At 34.2% G+C, this 17,282-nt stretch overlaps 1 long non-coding RNA gene across 4 annotated transcripts in view; it reads left to right on the top strand.

The window, feature by feature from the left end:
* LOC105467943 (uncharacterized) overlaps nt 1-17,282 on the top strand; it is a 113,628-nt gene that overhangs the window by 51,526 nt on the left and 44,820 nt on the right. For 2 of the 4 annotated variants that reach the window (XR_011613815.1, XR_011613818.1), the window contains exons 2-6: nt 2,108-2,239; nt 5,246-5,401; nt 6,415-6,516; nt 8,561-8,724; nt 15,466-15,561. This is a non-coding gene — a long non-coding RNA (uncharacterized lncRNA). The remainder of the gene's footprint in view (nt 1-2,107; nt 2,240-5,245; nt 5,402-6,414; nt 6,517-8,560; nt 8,725-15,465; nt 15,562-17,282) is intronic. The other 2 variants (XR_011613817.1, XR_011613816.1) reach the window with 2 other exon arrangements.

Below are 17,282 nucleotides of genomic sequence, written 5' to 3'. Positions count from 1 at the left end.
ATGTAAAAGTAAAGAAAAGAAATAAGTTAAATTTAAATAGACATTTTTGTTTTTGCCCATAGTTTGAATGGTGAAGCTGTCTGAGTCCACACTAACAGAAAGGAACAGATTTCTGGAACCCGAAGAAACTGGCACACAATAGAATCAATAAGAGGTCATAAATGAAGGTCATATATGTCTGTGTGCATATATATATATACTCACAGACACACAGATATATACATATATACACACACTATATATATATGAAAAGCTGGTAGAATTTGGAAGTTATAGCTATTCAATAAATATTTATTTTTCTGGTTTTTTTTTTTTTTTTGAGACAGTTTTACTCACTCTGTCTCCCAGGCTGGAGTGCAGTGGTGCCATCCCAGCTAACTGCACCCTCTGCCTCCCAGGTTCAAGTGATCCTCCTGCCTCAACCTCCCAAGTATCTGGAAGTATAGGCATGCATCACTATGCCTGGAAAATTTTTGTGTATTTAGTAGAGACGGGGTTTCCCCATGTTGGTGAGGCTGGTCTCAGACTCCTGACCTCAAGTGATTCCGCCCACCTCAGCCTCCCAAAGTGCCGGGATTACAGGCATGAGCCACCGTGCATGGCCGTCAATAAATATTTCTTAAGCTTATTACTTAAGAAAACTTTGATAAATAAATTCAATTAGTTGTAGAGGCTTGTTTGCATATAATAATCTACACATGCCACATTTCCATTTGAGGTTTCATAATATTCAATTTATATACAATTTTTAAATCTGATAGCTTTTATAATCTCACCATCTTTTATTTAATTTGACTGCAATCTGTGGCTGATGTAGAATTCGATATTGTTTAGATGGGTAATTTACCTTACATAGCCAGATAAAAAAAATAATCAATTTGAGAGCAAAGTAGGAAAAGCCACATTCAGTTAACAAGTCCACAGTACTGGCTTGTTTCACAAGACACTATGCCAAGTCAGTAGCATCAAAAATCTAGATGCCTGAATAGCATGTAAGGATGGGGAAAAAGACATGATAAAAGTGGAAACTGCTGGTCTCAGTGGCTTGTGACCGTCACTCCAACTACTCAGGAAGTTGAGGCAGGAGGACTGCTTGAGCCCTAGAGTTAGAGGTCAACCTGGGCAACATAATGAGGCCCATCTCTAAGAAATTTTTAAAAAATAGCCAAGCAGGGTGGCAGGCACCTAAATTCTCAGCTACTCTGGAAGCGGAGACAGGAGGATTGCCTGAGACCGGGAGTTCAAGGCAGCAGTGAGTCATAATCATGACACTGCACTCCAGCTGGGACAACAGGTGAGGCACCATCTCAAAAAAGAAAAAAAAAAGTGGAACCAAAATGAGAATGTCCAAAGAATTGCCATAAACAAAACCGGGATGCACAAATATGATTTTAAGTTCATGTACCTAAAATTATGAGGATAATTATTATATATATATATATATATATATATATATAGAGAGAGAGAGAGAGAGAGAGAGAGAGAGAGACAGAGACAGAGAGAGACAGAGAGTCTATGCCTGTAGTAATATCGTAATGAACAATCTTCACTTAGAAAGCAGCTTTGGTACAGACCAATTGGCAATTGATTCGAATATTCCTACTGCAACAGAATGTGCTCTTTGTTTGAAGAGCCTCATTAAAACAAAGTCTCAGTGTTATAACATTACAGTGTAACTGTAATACTTAAGTTTTCTTACAATAATGGTATTTGAAGTCCACACTAGTAAGAATCAATCTTAATAAAGAGGTATCTAGACTATATTACATGTTATGTATATGTTTATACTCCACATATTTATACATAGTGTACAGATCTATACATTTTTATATATATCTCACACAAAAAATACATGTGTGTGTATGTATGTGTATGTATGTGTGTGTGTGTGTGTGTGTGTGTATATATATATATGTATATGAGAGAGGAGAGAGAGAGAGAAAAGGAAAGAAAGATTTTAAGGAACCCGGGACTCACATGTCTTAATTCCATAGGGAAGACCAGTGGACTAGAAATTCAGGTTGGAGTTGATATTGTAGTCTTGAGAGAAAAATTCACAAAGCAGACCAGGCAGACTAGAAACTCAGGCAGAGTTTGTATATTACAGACCTGCTTCAGGAAACTTCTGTCTCTGTTCTGAAAGTTTGCAAAAGATTGCATGAGACTTACCAAATCAACTGGATACCAAAGTTTGGCCAAGATAACACATAAAATTAGCCATCACAAAGACCAAATGAAGGTAAGAACAGTTATACTCAGCATGACCCCGAAAAATCCTCTTAAAAATAGAGTTCCAATCTTTTTTGCTGGATTGTCTTGGCTATTTAGGGGCTGGATTGTCCTGGGCTGATGGAAATATTGCTAATCAACTGAGAGTCTAGTGCAGATGAAATAGATAGTAATTTATCTTTGCCATACTACAATAGCATTTTGTGCTTCTTACACTGGATTTACATATCTCTTTATATGGAATTGTTCCAGTATATGTCGTGGTCCACTCATGACATGTCTGACCTTTGTAAAATCCCAGAATGCAGCCTATTGACCTAATGTTACAATGTGCCTAGACTTGATACATTTAGGTTATTCAATTTTTTCAACATATCAATTTTTTCCATTATTTATTTAATGATACAAATTATCTGCAATGTGTCAAGTGTCATGTTCCATGCTTCAGTATGCAAATGTAATAACGCAAAGTTGGTAGATGAACTACAGTACCAAATATCCATATTTTAAAACTGAGGGACTGTACTGAAAGCAATTATATAATATAAATCTAAAATTTAAAAATTGCACAAAAATTATAATTATCACAGTTCTATTCTTAAATATAAGAAAGGTGAGCTCTGTAAACTACTGTGATCTACAAAAAAACTCATAGATTGAGACATGATTAAAATTATATTAGCACATATTTCAGCCAAACAAAATTACATGAAACTTACGTCTGTAAACCTACTGATAGGTTGATCAATTATACTTCCTTAGGTTTATAATTTCACTTAAAATCCATCTAAAAAATCATATAAAACATTGACATGTGGATGCGCATTTTAAGGAAAAAAGTGATCATAATATATTTCTAATGCCTCTGAGGAAGGTATTGGCATTTAAAGTTGGTTTTAATTTTTTTTGTTATTTTTTTTTGTTGTTGTTGTTTTTGAGACGGAGTCTTGTTCTGTGGCCCAGGCTGGAGTGCAGTGGCCGGATCTCAGCTCACTGCAAGCTCCGCTTCCCGGGATTACACCATTCTCCTGCCTCAGCCTCCCGAGTGGCTGGGACTACAGGCACCCGCCACCTCGTCTGGCTAGTTTTTTGTATTTTTTTTAGTAGCGACGGGGTTTCACCGTGTTAGCCAGGATGGTCTCATCTCCTGACCTCGTGATCCGCCCGTCTTGGCCTCCCAAAGTGCTGGGATTACAGGCTTGAGCCACCGCGCCCGGCTGGTTTTAAATATTTTATAGTGAACCTCTAGAGCTATGGAATAATCTTTGTCAATCTAGATGTGATTGATTGAGGTGAGTTTGGAAAATTTCAGGTAGTTCATGGTACATGTATTTCAACACCGTTTTTCCAAGTCATTGGATACCTAGCTTCCATTTTCTGTATTTTCAGTGGTAATATTGGCTCAGCCTTGAGAGTTAATTTAAGTTGATATTATATAATAGAATAGCAATTTTAATTATTTAATACTTTTAAATACAACCCATATTACATTTATCCAAGCCAAATTTTTATAATTAAATATTTTTGAACATTTTGACTCTTAAAAAATATCTTTCAAGCGTTTATTTTTTAAAATTTTAAAGTATTTGTAACTTGTATTATACTTTTTAAAAATCTTTAAATTGTTTTTAGCATGAGGTATTACAGAGTCATTCACTCAGTTATTAGAATAAAGTTTTTATGTTATCAGTTAATATTTTAAAAACAAAAATAAAGAACAACTCATTGTGATGTTCCATTATGTGCTAATAGAATTATACACATCACAATAGTACCCCCACTTTTTTCCCTAAAAATATTTGCATTACTATGTGCAAATTTATGAAGACAACAATTCCCATTCACTTAAAATAACGGATGTTGAATTAAATCACAGAGGTAATGAGAAGAATGTGTTGCTGTCGCTCAAGTGAAATTCCCCATATGACACTCCCAGGTGGTATGGGCAAGTGGACCCTCTAACACCTGCCTGAAATATAAATAAAATATGTACACAATAATGTCCATGCTAAGCAGTGTAAATATCACTTCTAACTAATTCAGCTCCTCAAAATTAATGCCTTATAATTGACCTTTAAGTCCAGTGGTCCGATGGGAAGAAAATGCTAATTAATTATTTGATTCTTATATGAAGTGTTATAACACTGGCAACTATTCACTTATTTTGAATACCCAGCCTAGATTGAAATGGTAGTCTCTCTGGGTAAGGTAAAAATAAATACTAAAATTAATAAAACTACAGTAGAACCATGTGCAGTTTGGCATCCCGTAATAGAAGTGAATATCAATACAGTTGGGCAGTAGAATAATCTCTTAGTGTAAATGTGTTATACAACTGTGAAAAAGAATGCTTCCAATGTTCTGGACATTGCTAGGTAATTCTACTCACTCTGTCTTTTGATTCTTGTCACATATCTTTAAATCGCTTCCAATTTGGGTACAATTTTCCCAGAGATGAAGACTAAGATTCTTGTTCCTCGTATATTCTGAAACTCCATCTCAGATACTATGACTAGATTCAGGCAACGACTTATCTGCCTGAATAAGATGAAAGGGCTTTTCAAAATGCCTTCAACCAATTTTAACCACCACTGTAAACTTCTGCGTGATGGCCGGTATTCTGGAGTTGTTGCAAACTTACTCTGATCCAACTCCAACTATTAATTCTGATTTTTTAATGCCCTGTTTTTCCTTTTACCTGATCCCCTAAAACTACCTTATTTTCTGACCATTTCTGGGGCCTGTTGGCCTGCTTGTCTGGTTTCAATCTAATTTGTCAATCCCTAACATCATCAATTAAGTTATTCATTCACTCAACACATATTTCTTAAGGACCTACCATGTGGAAGTGTACCCGTAAATATCAATTCTTGTAATTATCTGTTATTCCATCTATCCTCCTTCTATGCATCATTTATCTGTCATCTGTCTATTGATCTACCTTTCTAAATACCTATCATCTTCTAATACTTTCAAGTTATGAAACATATAGTTCTTTTTCATTTTGTATTGAAAGATGGTATCTACTGGTGATATTTAAAATTACTACTGAAGTAAATGAAATTCAAAGAAGTTTCTATTTTATGACAACTGAAAGTAAGTGTGGAAACAAGAAATCCTGCAAAAAAATCAAGGATAATTATGACATAAGGAGAGTTTGGTCAGAAGGAAAGTAAGTGTCTTTTGTGCTTTACATTTAACTTACAAGTATACCCTCTTTGTTAATACAAGGTGTTACAACAATCATGATATCTTGCTCCCTAGAAACACTGACTTTTCTCTTCCCATAGTTCTCTGCATATCTTTGTCTTTTAAATAACTGATTATGTCTAGATAAGTCTTATAAAAATAATATGGAAAAACATATGGCAAAACATAGAATATTTTACCTACTTTTATATAGTGTCTGGCCTTTACTATCATTTGCTTCTTGAATAAAGTGGGTGATATTCATGCATGAAAACAAAAATAGGAATGACAAAAATTCCAACTCACAGGACTAAATGACACAATCACATAATTGGAAAATAAAAGTAAAATATAGTTTTTGAGAAATTTCAGGGAGAACTACAAGGAGAATTTTAAATTTATAAAAGGGGTTTAGCATGAATTAAACTATAATAAAAATTGGAGAGGCTGAATTATTAGAGGCCCACAAAACAAGAAGAGCAAAAGAATATATGAGAATATTTGGCAAGAGTACGTGAAGTTTGGTGTGGTTGGAAATATGTGTTGGTCAAGATTGAATGAGGGTTAAAGGTAAAGTGAGAGTCTTATTCAGTCAATGGAGAAAAACTTATAGTTAAAAAAATTCTGTTTGTACATAGGCCAATATAGCAAAAAGAGGTGGAAAATCAGCAGTACTTGGGATAATATATAAGTTATATTATTTGTTTCATTATTAACTGACTACTCACAGAGTGCCACCAGAAGATTTAAAAGTAAAGAATAGAGATGACAATTTAGAAATTTTCATAAAAATATAAGGTTAAATTCCGTACCAATCAACTGGAAACTTACATCTGGAATCTAGAAGAATGATCAAAGTTGGAAATAAATATTGGGGAGTTATTAGTATATACACAACAAATTATCTTTGATATTAAAAAGAAAAAAATAAGTAGTAGCTAGAAAAGTATAAGGACTCAATCTGGGGTCATGACTGTCATTATTTTTGCTTTGAAGGAAATTGGACAGTGAATAAAACTATGAAGTAAGGAAGCAGAAAAACTGAAAGAAAAGAGTGACAGAAATCAATGGAAAGTTTTTTCTACCTTTCTTCTTAATGTTAGTAATCATTAAATCAGTTATAAAAACAAGACATTTTCTTTTTTAAACTATATTTTTAGTGTGGTAAAATACATACAGTATAACATTTGTTATTTTAATATTTTTATATGTACAATTTACTGCCATGAATTTCATTCACAATGTTGTACAACCATCACCACTATCTAGTTCCAAAATCTGTTATCAACCCAAACAGAAATCCAATACTGTACTCATTAGGCAACAACTTCCCAATTCCCTTTAATCCCAGCCCTTGATAACTTCTAGTCTATATTATGTCTCTATGAATTTTCCTATTCTAGATATTTCACATATATGTTCATTCATCTAAAATGTATGCTTCTTTATGTCTGATTGATTTCACTTAGTATATTGTTTTCAAGGTTCAACCATGTTGTAGGATACATCAATACTTCATTCCTTCTGATGATTGAATAATATTCCATTGTAATATATACCCCATTTTATTTATTCATCTATTTATAGATACTTGTATTATTGCTATCTTTTAACTATTGTGAATAATACTGCTAAAATATTGGAATGCATATATTTGTTTGAGTCCCTAATTTTAATTCTTTCAGATATACACCTAGGAGGGAAATTGCCAGTCATATAGTAATCTTATGTCTGATTTTTAAAGAAACAACCAAACATTTCTGTAGCAGCCTCATCTTCCTGATTATAGCCATCACAGGATTTTTGAAGTGGTGTGATTTTGGTTTACATGTTTTCTATTTTCTATTTCTTGAGCATTCTTTTCATGTGCCCATTGACCATAAATCAATCTTTGTTTGTTTGTTTGTTTGTTTGTTTGTTTGTTTTTGAGATGGAGTCTCACTCTGTTGCTTGGGCTGGAGTGCTGTGGTGCCATCTCGGCTCACTGCAACTTCTGCCTCCCAGGTTCAAGTGATTCTCCTGTCTCAGACTCCTGAGTAGCTGGGATTACAGCACCTGCTACCATGCCTGGCTAATTTTTTGTATTTTTAGTAGAGATGAGATTTCAACATGTTGGCCAGGCTGGTCTCGAACTCCTGACCTCGTGATTTGTCCACCTCGGCCTTCCAAATCACAGGGATTACAGGCATGAGCCACCATGCCCGGCCCATTAATCAATCTCATATGGAGAAATGTCTGTAGAAGTCCTTTGTTTGTTTTGTTGATTAGGTTCTTTGTCTTGTTGAGTTGTAGAAATCCTTCACAAATTCTGGATATTAACTTCTTGTCATATATTTAGTTTACAAATATTCTTTCCCTTTCTGTGGGTTGTTTTTACTTTCTTTATAGTGTCTTTGATACACAAGGGTTTTTTTTAATCAAGTCCAATATGCCAATTTTATCTTTTGTTGCTTATATTTTTAGTATTATATTTTAAAACCATTGCCAAATCCACCGCCATGCAGATTTGCCCTCATTTTTTAAAGATGTTTGTAATATTGACACTTAAATTTAGCTGTTTTATCTGTTGTGACTTAACTTTTTTTATGTGGTATAAGGTAAGGGATTGACTTCAATAATTTACATGAAAATATCCCATTTTATTGGCACCATTTGTGAAAGAGACTGTACTTTCCGCATTGAATGGTAAAGTCATGTATTGAAGTCTCCAACTATTATTGTAGAATTATTTATTTTGCATTTTAATTCTTTCAATTTTTGCTTTATATATTTTGCCTCTATTGTTTGGCATGTATACATTTAAAATGATTTTATATTGAAACTTCCACCAATATATATTTTTTTCTTTTGGAAACATTTTATTGGAAATCTATTTTATCTGATATAAATATAGTCATTCCAAGTCTTTTGTGGTAACTCTTAATATAGACTGTATATTTTCATTATTTTACTTAAAACTTTGTTGTGTCTTTGCATCTAAAGTGATTCTTTCATACACAGCAGATAAATGAATAATGTTTTATTTTTCATACATTCTGCCACTCTCTTAACAATCTTATAAAAGTTACCTCTTTTTGAATTGTATGCCTATTATATATATTCTCAGTTATCATTTTATGCGTGTGTCTTTTAAATCACATAGGAAAACTATGAAGAGTTACAAACAAAAATACAACGAGGTTGGCTTTTTTACTTACCTGCATAGCTACCTACACCAGTGTTCTTAATTTCCTCATATCGCTTCAAACCACTGTCTGGGGTCCTTTTATTTCAACTAGATGAATTCCCTTTAGCATTTCTTGTAAGGTAAGTCTATTAGTAACAAGTTCCCTTAGCATTTTTTTTTAAAATACTTGAAGGATAATTTTGCTGTATGTAGAATTCTAGGTTCACAGTTTTGTTACCCCAAACCCCAGACTATTTACAGTATTTTATATCAACCCACTGCCTCTGTCCTCCATTGTTTCCAATAATAAATCTGCGGCTAATTATATCAAAAATATTTTGTGACTTACTTCTCTCATGTTGTTTTTAAGCTTTTTCTGTGTTTAGTTTTCAATGATTTGACTGTATTTTGCCTGAAATTTGCTGAACATTTTTAATGTGTAGTTTCATGTTCTTCATTAAATTTGGGAAATTGTCAGCCATTATTTCTTAAAATAGTCTTTCCACCTTATTTTCTCATAGTCTTCTTTCTGGGACTCCCATAATGAATACATTGGCCTTCTTTATAATGTTCCAAAGGTCTCTTATGATCAGTTCATTTTTTAAAAATCTTTTTTCTTTCTGTTTCTCACATTGCAAAAAATACTATTGTCTCTCTTTAAGTTCACTGATTATTTCTCCTGATTGCTCATTCTGCTGTTGAAACTCTCTTGCAAAGTTTGTGTTTCAGTTATTATACATCTCTAGAGAGAAGTATATTATGCTTTTCTTGTCTGCACCAGAAATTCTACTTGGATCCTTTATATAATTTATATCTTTATTTTAATATTGTTATCACATGTATTATTTTGCTGTTTTCCTTTTGTTCTTCTCTATGCTTTTCTTTAGCATTTTGAATGATTTTAAAACATTTGATTTAAAGTCTTGGTATAGAAAGTCCAATGTTTGTGCCTCTTCAGGGCCTACTTTTGTGAATTACTTTTTTCTTTGAATGTCCAGTACTTTCTGATTTCTTTGTATGGCTTTATTATTTTTCGGTTGAAAACTGGACATTTCTAAATTTTAATGGACTAACTCTGGTAATCAGATATTCCCTTTCCCCAGGATTTGCTATTTTGATTATTCTAGGTTTAGCTTGTTTTGGCTAAGATTTCCTTGCATTCCAGGGGAATTTTTACCTGACTTTTATTTACTCTGCATTCACTTACTGCTATAAGACTTTGACTGTTTTACAAACTTAAGACAGAGTTTTCAATGTTTCTGATTTTTTATTATGTTTCTGATGAAACACAGGAATTCAGAGCTTCCCACTCTACTATTTCCCTGTTGCCACTCCCCAAAGCAGGCATTTAAAAAATACTCAATCAATCCTTCTTCCTAGAAATGATGTATGGATCCTTATTTGCTCATATGATTATATTATTGCTAAAATATTTTAACATAACTTTAAAATTATAAAAGAGCTATGTTTATGTTCACTCTATAATTGCATTCTTAGCTAATGTTTATAATAAGAGATTAACAAATAGAGGTAAGGCCGGGCACGGTGGCTCAAGCCTGTAATCCCAGCACTTTGGGAGGCCGAGGCGGGTGGATCACGAGGTCAGGAGATCGAGACTATTCTGGCTAACATGGTGAAACCCCGTCTCTACTAAAAATACAAAAAACTAGCCGGGCGTGGTGGCGGGCGCCTGTAGTCTCAGCTACTTGGGAGGCTGAGGCGGGAGAATGGCGTGAACCCGGGAGGCGGAGCTTGCAGTGAGCCGAGATCACGCCACTGCACTCCAGCCTGGGAGACACAGCGAGACTCCGTCTCAAAAAAAAAAAAAAAAAAAAAAAAAAAAACAAATAGAGGTAAAATAAATGAGTAAATTTGTTTTTCTGCAACAATTACTTAAAGGCTAAACTTTTTGATCACAGTGAAATGTTGACTTACTTCAGATTTCTATATTTTAGATTATTGAGGTCATGATTTGAAGCCAAAATACATTTATTCCAATATAAAATAAGAAACAGTTGTTTTTATCTGTTGTGGCTTATTGAGGAAACAGTATGTCTTAGTGGTAAAAATGTGCATTTACATTTTTAAAGAAAATATAAAAACATACTTTAACCCCTGGCCGTGTGATATTAACTCTTATTTCCCAGTATACTTTTAATGTGATTTTTCCATCTAAAAATTATTTTGTATTTACTTTTATATTTAACTCCCAAATACTAATCAAAGAGCAACTGGGCCAACAACATTGTAACAAACACCATTATCAAGACAAAGGAATCTATATGATGATATTTTTAAAAATTCATCTCCAAAATAATTTGAAAATTTGAAAGATTTGTTTAAAGAGAGACAAGATAATAATATTTAAAAAGATTTACCAATGAACAAATCCAAATGGCCAAATTTTGGGCACTGAAATTCAACATACAACACCGGTTAAGATAGTATTGGCTTAGAAAAATACTTGTGTAAAAAAAAAAAAAATCAGAGTTTAGTTCTTTCACTAACATTTGTTACAGTTTGGGTTTTCAAGTTATTTCTGGGCTACACAGTTCTTTCCAGACTACCTGGTGCCAATTTGAGAGTCTAGTATCACCTTGTGTTGGAACCCAAAGATCCAGAAGAAGCATAGCGCTGTGACTGGACCACCTATGAAACCATCACAAAGCTTAACACACCCTTGATCCCAGAATCTTTACAAATGCTTACTAAAGAAAATTCTCATGATGATTCAGAGGACTCTCATAACTTCTGCTCCAACATGTCGATAAAGAACCGTAGTAACTTGACTGTTGATCCTGGTACCAAATTCCCAACTCATCTTCATCTGTCAGAAGGTTTACCTCAACAACAGGGTAGAAGAGAAATTATTTTCCAGGATATCAGAGATAGCTTGCCTTACAGGGGGAACGGAGTGAGAACACAGTTATCTGTGCAGAAAGAAAGGGTGGTAAAATTGATACCTGTTATTGCACAGATTTTCTCAGCTTCCAAGAGAACTAACAGACACTGGGCTTAGAGGAGTTCAGACTGAATTGAGAAGGAAACCATTCAGATGTGGCTGCACTTTCTGCATGCACTAGGTGGGATCCTTCTGAGAATGCTAGAATAGGGAATTTTGACACTGAGCAGATTCAGTCATCATTATTTTTTTATTGTACTTTTTACTCTTGCTGGTAATATTATTCAGCAGTTGAGAAAGCTACTCTATACTATTACAGACTATAACAATAATTTTGATAATGAGTTCTTTTATGTATTTTTCTTCATATATCTTTTCCTTTCTGCTGTGATACCAGTAATTCATAAGGGATCTGTATAGTTTGAATGTATTTGAATAACTTTGATATACTTTAGCTCCACTCTTTGATTTGACCCAAAGAAGCATCAATAGGTCCTAAGTGTTCCCATGTGTCTTAGAAGGCTGAAATCAGCGAAATGTAACCCAACATCAAGAATCTGTAACAAAGTAACTTGGGGAAAGAAAACATTGGGTAGTTTGCAAGAGCATAATAATTTGATTTTCTGACTTTCAAAAATTTGAATTGTATTAAAAGAAGTCTTCCGTGTGTTATTTTTTTTTCCATTTTCAGTAACAAGTAAATGTGTGCATAGAGAAACAATAAAATTGATATATTCAAGTATTTTTAAAAATCAAATGTAGAAAAATAAAGCCAACCTTTATACTTACTCTATATTTAAGAAAATATTTTGAAATGCCTAGAGAATATGTGTAAAATGTGAGATGAAGCTATTACACCACAAGATGGCAGATTCAGGCCACTAAACTGATATTTTTTGCAGTAGTAAGGTTCTATTTTCTCTTTCATATACCTGCCAACTTTTTATAGAACTTTTAATAAAAAGAATACAAAATATGCAAAATTTGGATGTAAACTGATGATTAGAACTCCAGTCTATGGCAATCATTATTTTTCAATTGAAAAATTTTGCTTAAGATGTAACAAGTATTTTGTTACTTAATCACAAAAATGTTTATGTAATTTAAATATCCCGGTAAGGATTTCTATGAAAACTTTAAATCATTATGTATTCAATAAATATCAAGGTATATAAAACAAACTTTGGCTTTATTTCTGGATAAAATTTATTTTTTGACTATCCTTACAAACCATGAGACATTCAGAGTTACTTAAAACAAATAAAAATAAAAACAAAAATTTTAAAAACATCATTAATTTGGTGTCAGCTTATTTGAAATCTATGTTGCCATTGTTTAAAGTTTCTGAATTTCTGCATTTATGATCCTTTCTAATCTTGAATACTGAGGCCCCTGTTATCCCCTTATGACCTCAAGTTTTGCTTAAATGTATGATACAACTGTACTCTTATATTAATATCTGCATTGTATTTGACTTACCATCATAGAATCAAGGACATTACATTATTGATATCAGAAAATCTGTAGTAAGAAGATAATGGTGCTTCCAGATACAAATAGCATCTGGTGGGAAAGTTCCTAAGCATAAATAAAACCGTACATTCAGGATAGCAAAATGTCTAATATGGCTATGTCATAGAATGTTCCTGTGATTATCATAGCTGGAGAATGAGGCTGGAAATATGTTTTGAAGAGCAATCTATTCCCCCCCAAAAAATACTTGAATGATCTCATGGATGTTAGAAAACTTTAACAAATGTTAAAATAGAAGATTATTATAATTTGATTTAACATTTATAAAAGTCAACTTCCCAGCCCTGTAGAAGATGATGTGGACTGCAAAAGTTGCATTAAGCAGTAGAATTTGGTTCATGGATATACAAATTAAGAGCCCTTTCTATTATTCCTCACAAAACATAAGGAAGAATTAAGAAGTGCCTGACATGCTGAAGTAATTGTATAGGTGGGAATGGGGAATTCTTAATTAATCAGCTAATTATTTAAAAGATCATTTATTCATTTAAGAAATAACTGAGCAGCTACATTATACCAGATGTATTTTATTTTATTTTAAAATTCTATTTATTTATTTGAGAGAGAGTCTTGTTTTGTCGCCTAGGCTTGAGTGCAGTGGCACGATCTCAGCTTACTGCAACCTCCGCCTCCTGAGTTCAAGTGCTTCTCCTGCCTCAGCCTCCGGAGCAGATGGGATTACAGGCCCCTGCCACCAGGCCTGGCTGATTTTTGTATTTTTAGTAGAGGCGGGGTTTTGCCATGTGCCAGGCTGGTCTGGAACTCCTGACCTCAGGTGATCTGCCTGCCTCGGCCTCCCAAAGTGCTGGGATTACAGGCGTGAGACCCTGCGCCCGGCTGCATTCTTAAAACTTGGAGCTACAGTGTTGAAAAATAAACCAAGTCCCAAGCATTACAGAGCTTACTTACTACCTGGAATATATCCACACCAGCACCTCACACCCCATTCTCATGAACATGTTTTAAAATGTCAGACTATGGAGGAAACAAGAATACGAAATAAGTGAGGGAGCTGTTTGAATATTTTTCCTGTGATGGAATGTTCTAGGGAGAGGGAACCGAGAATTGCAAAAGAACCAAAGCAGAAATAAAATTATGTGTTTTGGATACATTAGAGAGACCAAGTTAGTAGACAGAAATGAAAAAAAAAATAAGAGAACTTTTAAAATTAACTAATAATTTATGAGTCAGCATTGTGTTGCATTGGCTATATAGATATGAACAAACATAACCCTTTGTTTAGAGAGAATTTACAGTCTAGGGAGGAACTTGCTATGTTGGAAGAGAAGTATGAACTAATGTAGGTAAAGAGAAATGTCTAGGAATGTGAGGAAGAAGGAAGAGTCAAGAACCGTGTCTTCAGGGGTTTCTTGCTAGAGTGAGCTGTTTTGTAACAATCCCATTAACCTAAATAAACATGTCAGGAGAGAAATGCTTATTGATGAGGCATGGTGGAAGACTGGTAGTAATGACTGCTGCTTTTAAAACAGAAATTGCCAGCCAGGCGCAGTGGCTCACTCCTGTAATCCCAACTCTTTGGGAGGCTGAGGTGAGCGGATCACGAGGTCAAAGAGATGGAGACCATCCTGGCCAACATGGTGAAACCCCGTCTCTACTTAAAATGTAAAAATTATCTGGGCGTGGTGGCGTGTGCCTGTAGTCCCAGTTACTCGGGAGGCTGAGGCAGGAGAATGGCGTGAACCCAGGAGGTGGAGCTTGTAGTGAGCTGAGCTGGCGCCACTGCACTCCAGCCTGGACGACAGAGCGAGAATTCGTCTCAAAAAAAAAAACAAACAAACAAACAACAACAACAAAACACACACACACACACACACAGAAATTGCCAATACTATGGAACTAATTGAGAAAGATATTAGTGAAAAATTAACCTTAGAAGAAATAATACATATGAAATTTTTAAAATACAGCATATAAGTAGAATAAGGGAGCCACACTGTCCTATAATGTTAAAGGTTGAGATAAAAGAGAAAATTGCTTGGAGTATATGCTCACTGATACAGGACCTCAAGATGAGTAGGATTTTGGCAGAAATGAAGTATGCTCGGGAAAGAGATTTCCTAAAGCAGGAAGAACAGCATAGACAGGAATTTTTTCAAGTGCAGGAGACTGGCTGTTTTAATAACAAATGATTTGCTTTTGCCTGATCATAGGTTATAGATTAGATGAATATTTTATTACAAATTATTTACTTACCTAGGGCAGTCTCTCATTAATTCACTTAGCAATCTTACATTTTCATCAGGCCTGCCTGGTTTCAATATATTTTCAACTTAATTTTTAATTGAGGTGTAGCTACATACAGTAAAGTGTACAGATCTTAATTGTTCAATTTGATGAGTTTTGACAAATGTGCAGCCATTATACAAAATAGATACTGGAAATTTTCATCACCTCAGAAAAATCCCTTTTTCCCCTTTCCAATTAGTCATCCATCATGTCGCCCTGTTGTTCCACCCAAAGAACCAACAGTTTCTTCTTGCTGAATATCCAGTTTGTTAGTTCGTCCGTTGTAGAATATCATGTGAGTAGAATCATGGAGTGTTTATTATTGTGTTTGGCTTCTTTTGCTCAGGATGTCTTGACTTTCATCCACCTTATTGCATGAAGTTGAATTTTTCTGGGATTTTTTACAATTACATTTTAAAACATAGACGAGCTTTTTAATTTGTGACTTTGCATTGTGTTTTTAATAGTAGCTCTAGAATTATACATCCTTATATTTCCATAGTGTACATAGTGTACTTTGTTAACTTTGACTATTTCACATAAAATGTAAGATCACAGCACTTTGGGAGGCCGAAGTCGGTGGATCACGAGGTCAGGAGATCCAGACCATCCCGGCTAACAAGGTGAAACTTCGTCTCTACTAAAAATAATAATAATAATAATAATAATTAGCTGGACGTGGTGGTGGGTGCCTGTAGTCCCAGCCACTTGGGAGGCGGAGCTTTCAGTGAGCAGAGATCACGCCACTGGACTCCAGCCTGGGCGACAGAGTGAGACACCATCTCAAAGAAAAAGTAAGAATAAGTACATTACCTACCTCCTTCATCCTTTTGCTGTAGAAGCAAATGTATTATATCTGCATATACTATAAACCACACAATACAATGTAATGATTTTTGTTTTAATTAATTATATGCATTCTAAAGAAATTATTAGAAAAATCGTATTTTATGTTTATCCACATATGTATCATTTCAAGTGTTTTTTATTCTTTCCTGAAGATCTGTGTTTCCATTCTGAAGAACAACTTCCTTTAGCATTCTTTGTAACACAGATCTGCTGGCAGTGAATTCCCTTAGGTGTTTTTTGTTTTTGTTTTTTTTTAATCTAAAAATGCCTTTAGTTTGTCTTCATCATTGAAGGATATATTCACTGAACATAGCATTCTGGATTGACTGGCTTTTATCAAGCACTTTAAAGATGTTATTCCAGTGACTTCTGGCCTTTATAGTTTCTGATGAGAAGTCAGTGATGCTTCAAATCATTCTTCCCTTGCTTGTAACATGCAATTTTTCTCTGGCTGCTTTCCAGAGTTTTTCTTTATATTTGGTTTCTAATAGTTTAACTATGATGTGCCCTAGTACTATTTTCATTGTATTTTTCTCTGCTTGGTATTCACTGAACTTCTAAGATCTGGAAATTTATGTCTTTTACAAAAAATGGAAATGTTTTCAGTCATCATCATATTTTTTATGTCCCATTCTCTTTTTTTAAATATTTTTTTCAGTAGCTTTTGGTGTACAAGTGGTTTTTGGTTACATGAATGAATTATATAGTGGTGAAGTCTGAGATTTTAGAGCACCTGTCATCAAGTAGTGTAATTTTCACCCAATATATACTTTTTGTCCCTTTCTCTCCTTTCTACCCTTTCCTGTCCGTGTCTCCATAGTCCATTTTGCCTTTGTGTACACTTGGCTCCCATTTATGAGTGAGAACATACAGTATTTGATTTTCATTCCTGAGTTACGTTACTTAGAATAATGGCCTCCAGCTCCATCCAAATTGCTGAAAAAGACATAATTTCATTCTTTTTTTTATGGCTGAGCAGTATTCCATGGTGTATGTATACCACATTTTCTTTATTCATTGGTCGTTGGGCACTTAGATTGGTTCCATAGTTTTTGCAATTGTGAATTATGGGATTGCTGGATCAAATGGTAGACCAACCTTTAGTTCTTTAAGAAATTTCTATACTTTTTTTCCATACAGGTTGTACTAATTCTCATTCCAACCAAC

This window comes from Macaca nemestrina, chromosome 15, assembly GCF_043159975.1.
Source record: "Macaca nemestrina isolate mMacNem1 chromosome 15, mMacNem.hap1, whole genome shotgun sequence".
NCBI classification, from domain to species: domain Eukaryota; kingdom Metazoa; phylum Chordata; class Mammalia; order Primates; family Cercopithecidae; genus Macaca; species Macaca nemestrina.
Note: the sequence above shows the minus strand (reverse complement) of the source record. Positions and strands in the feature narration are given on the sequence as shown.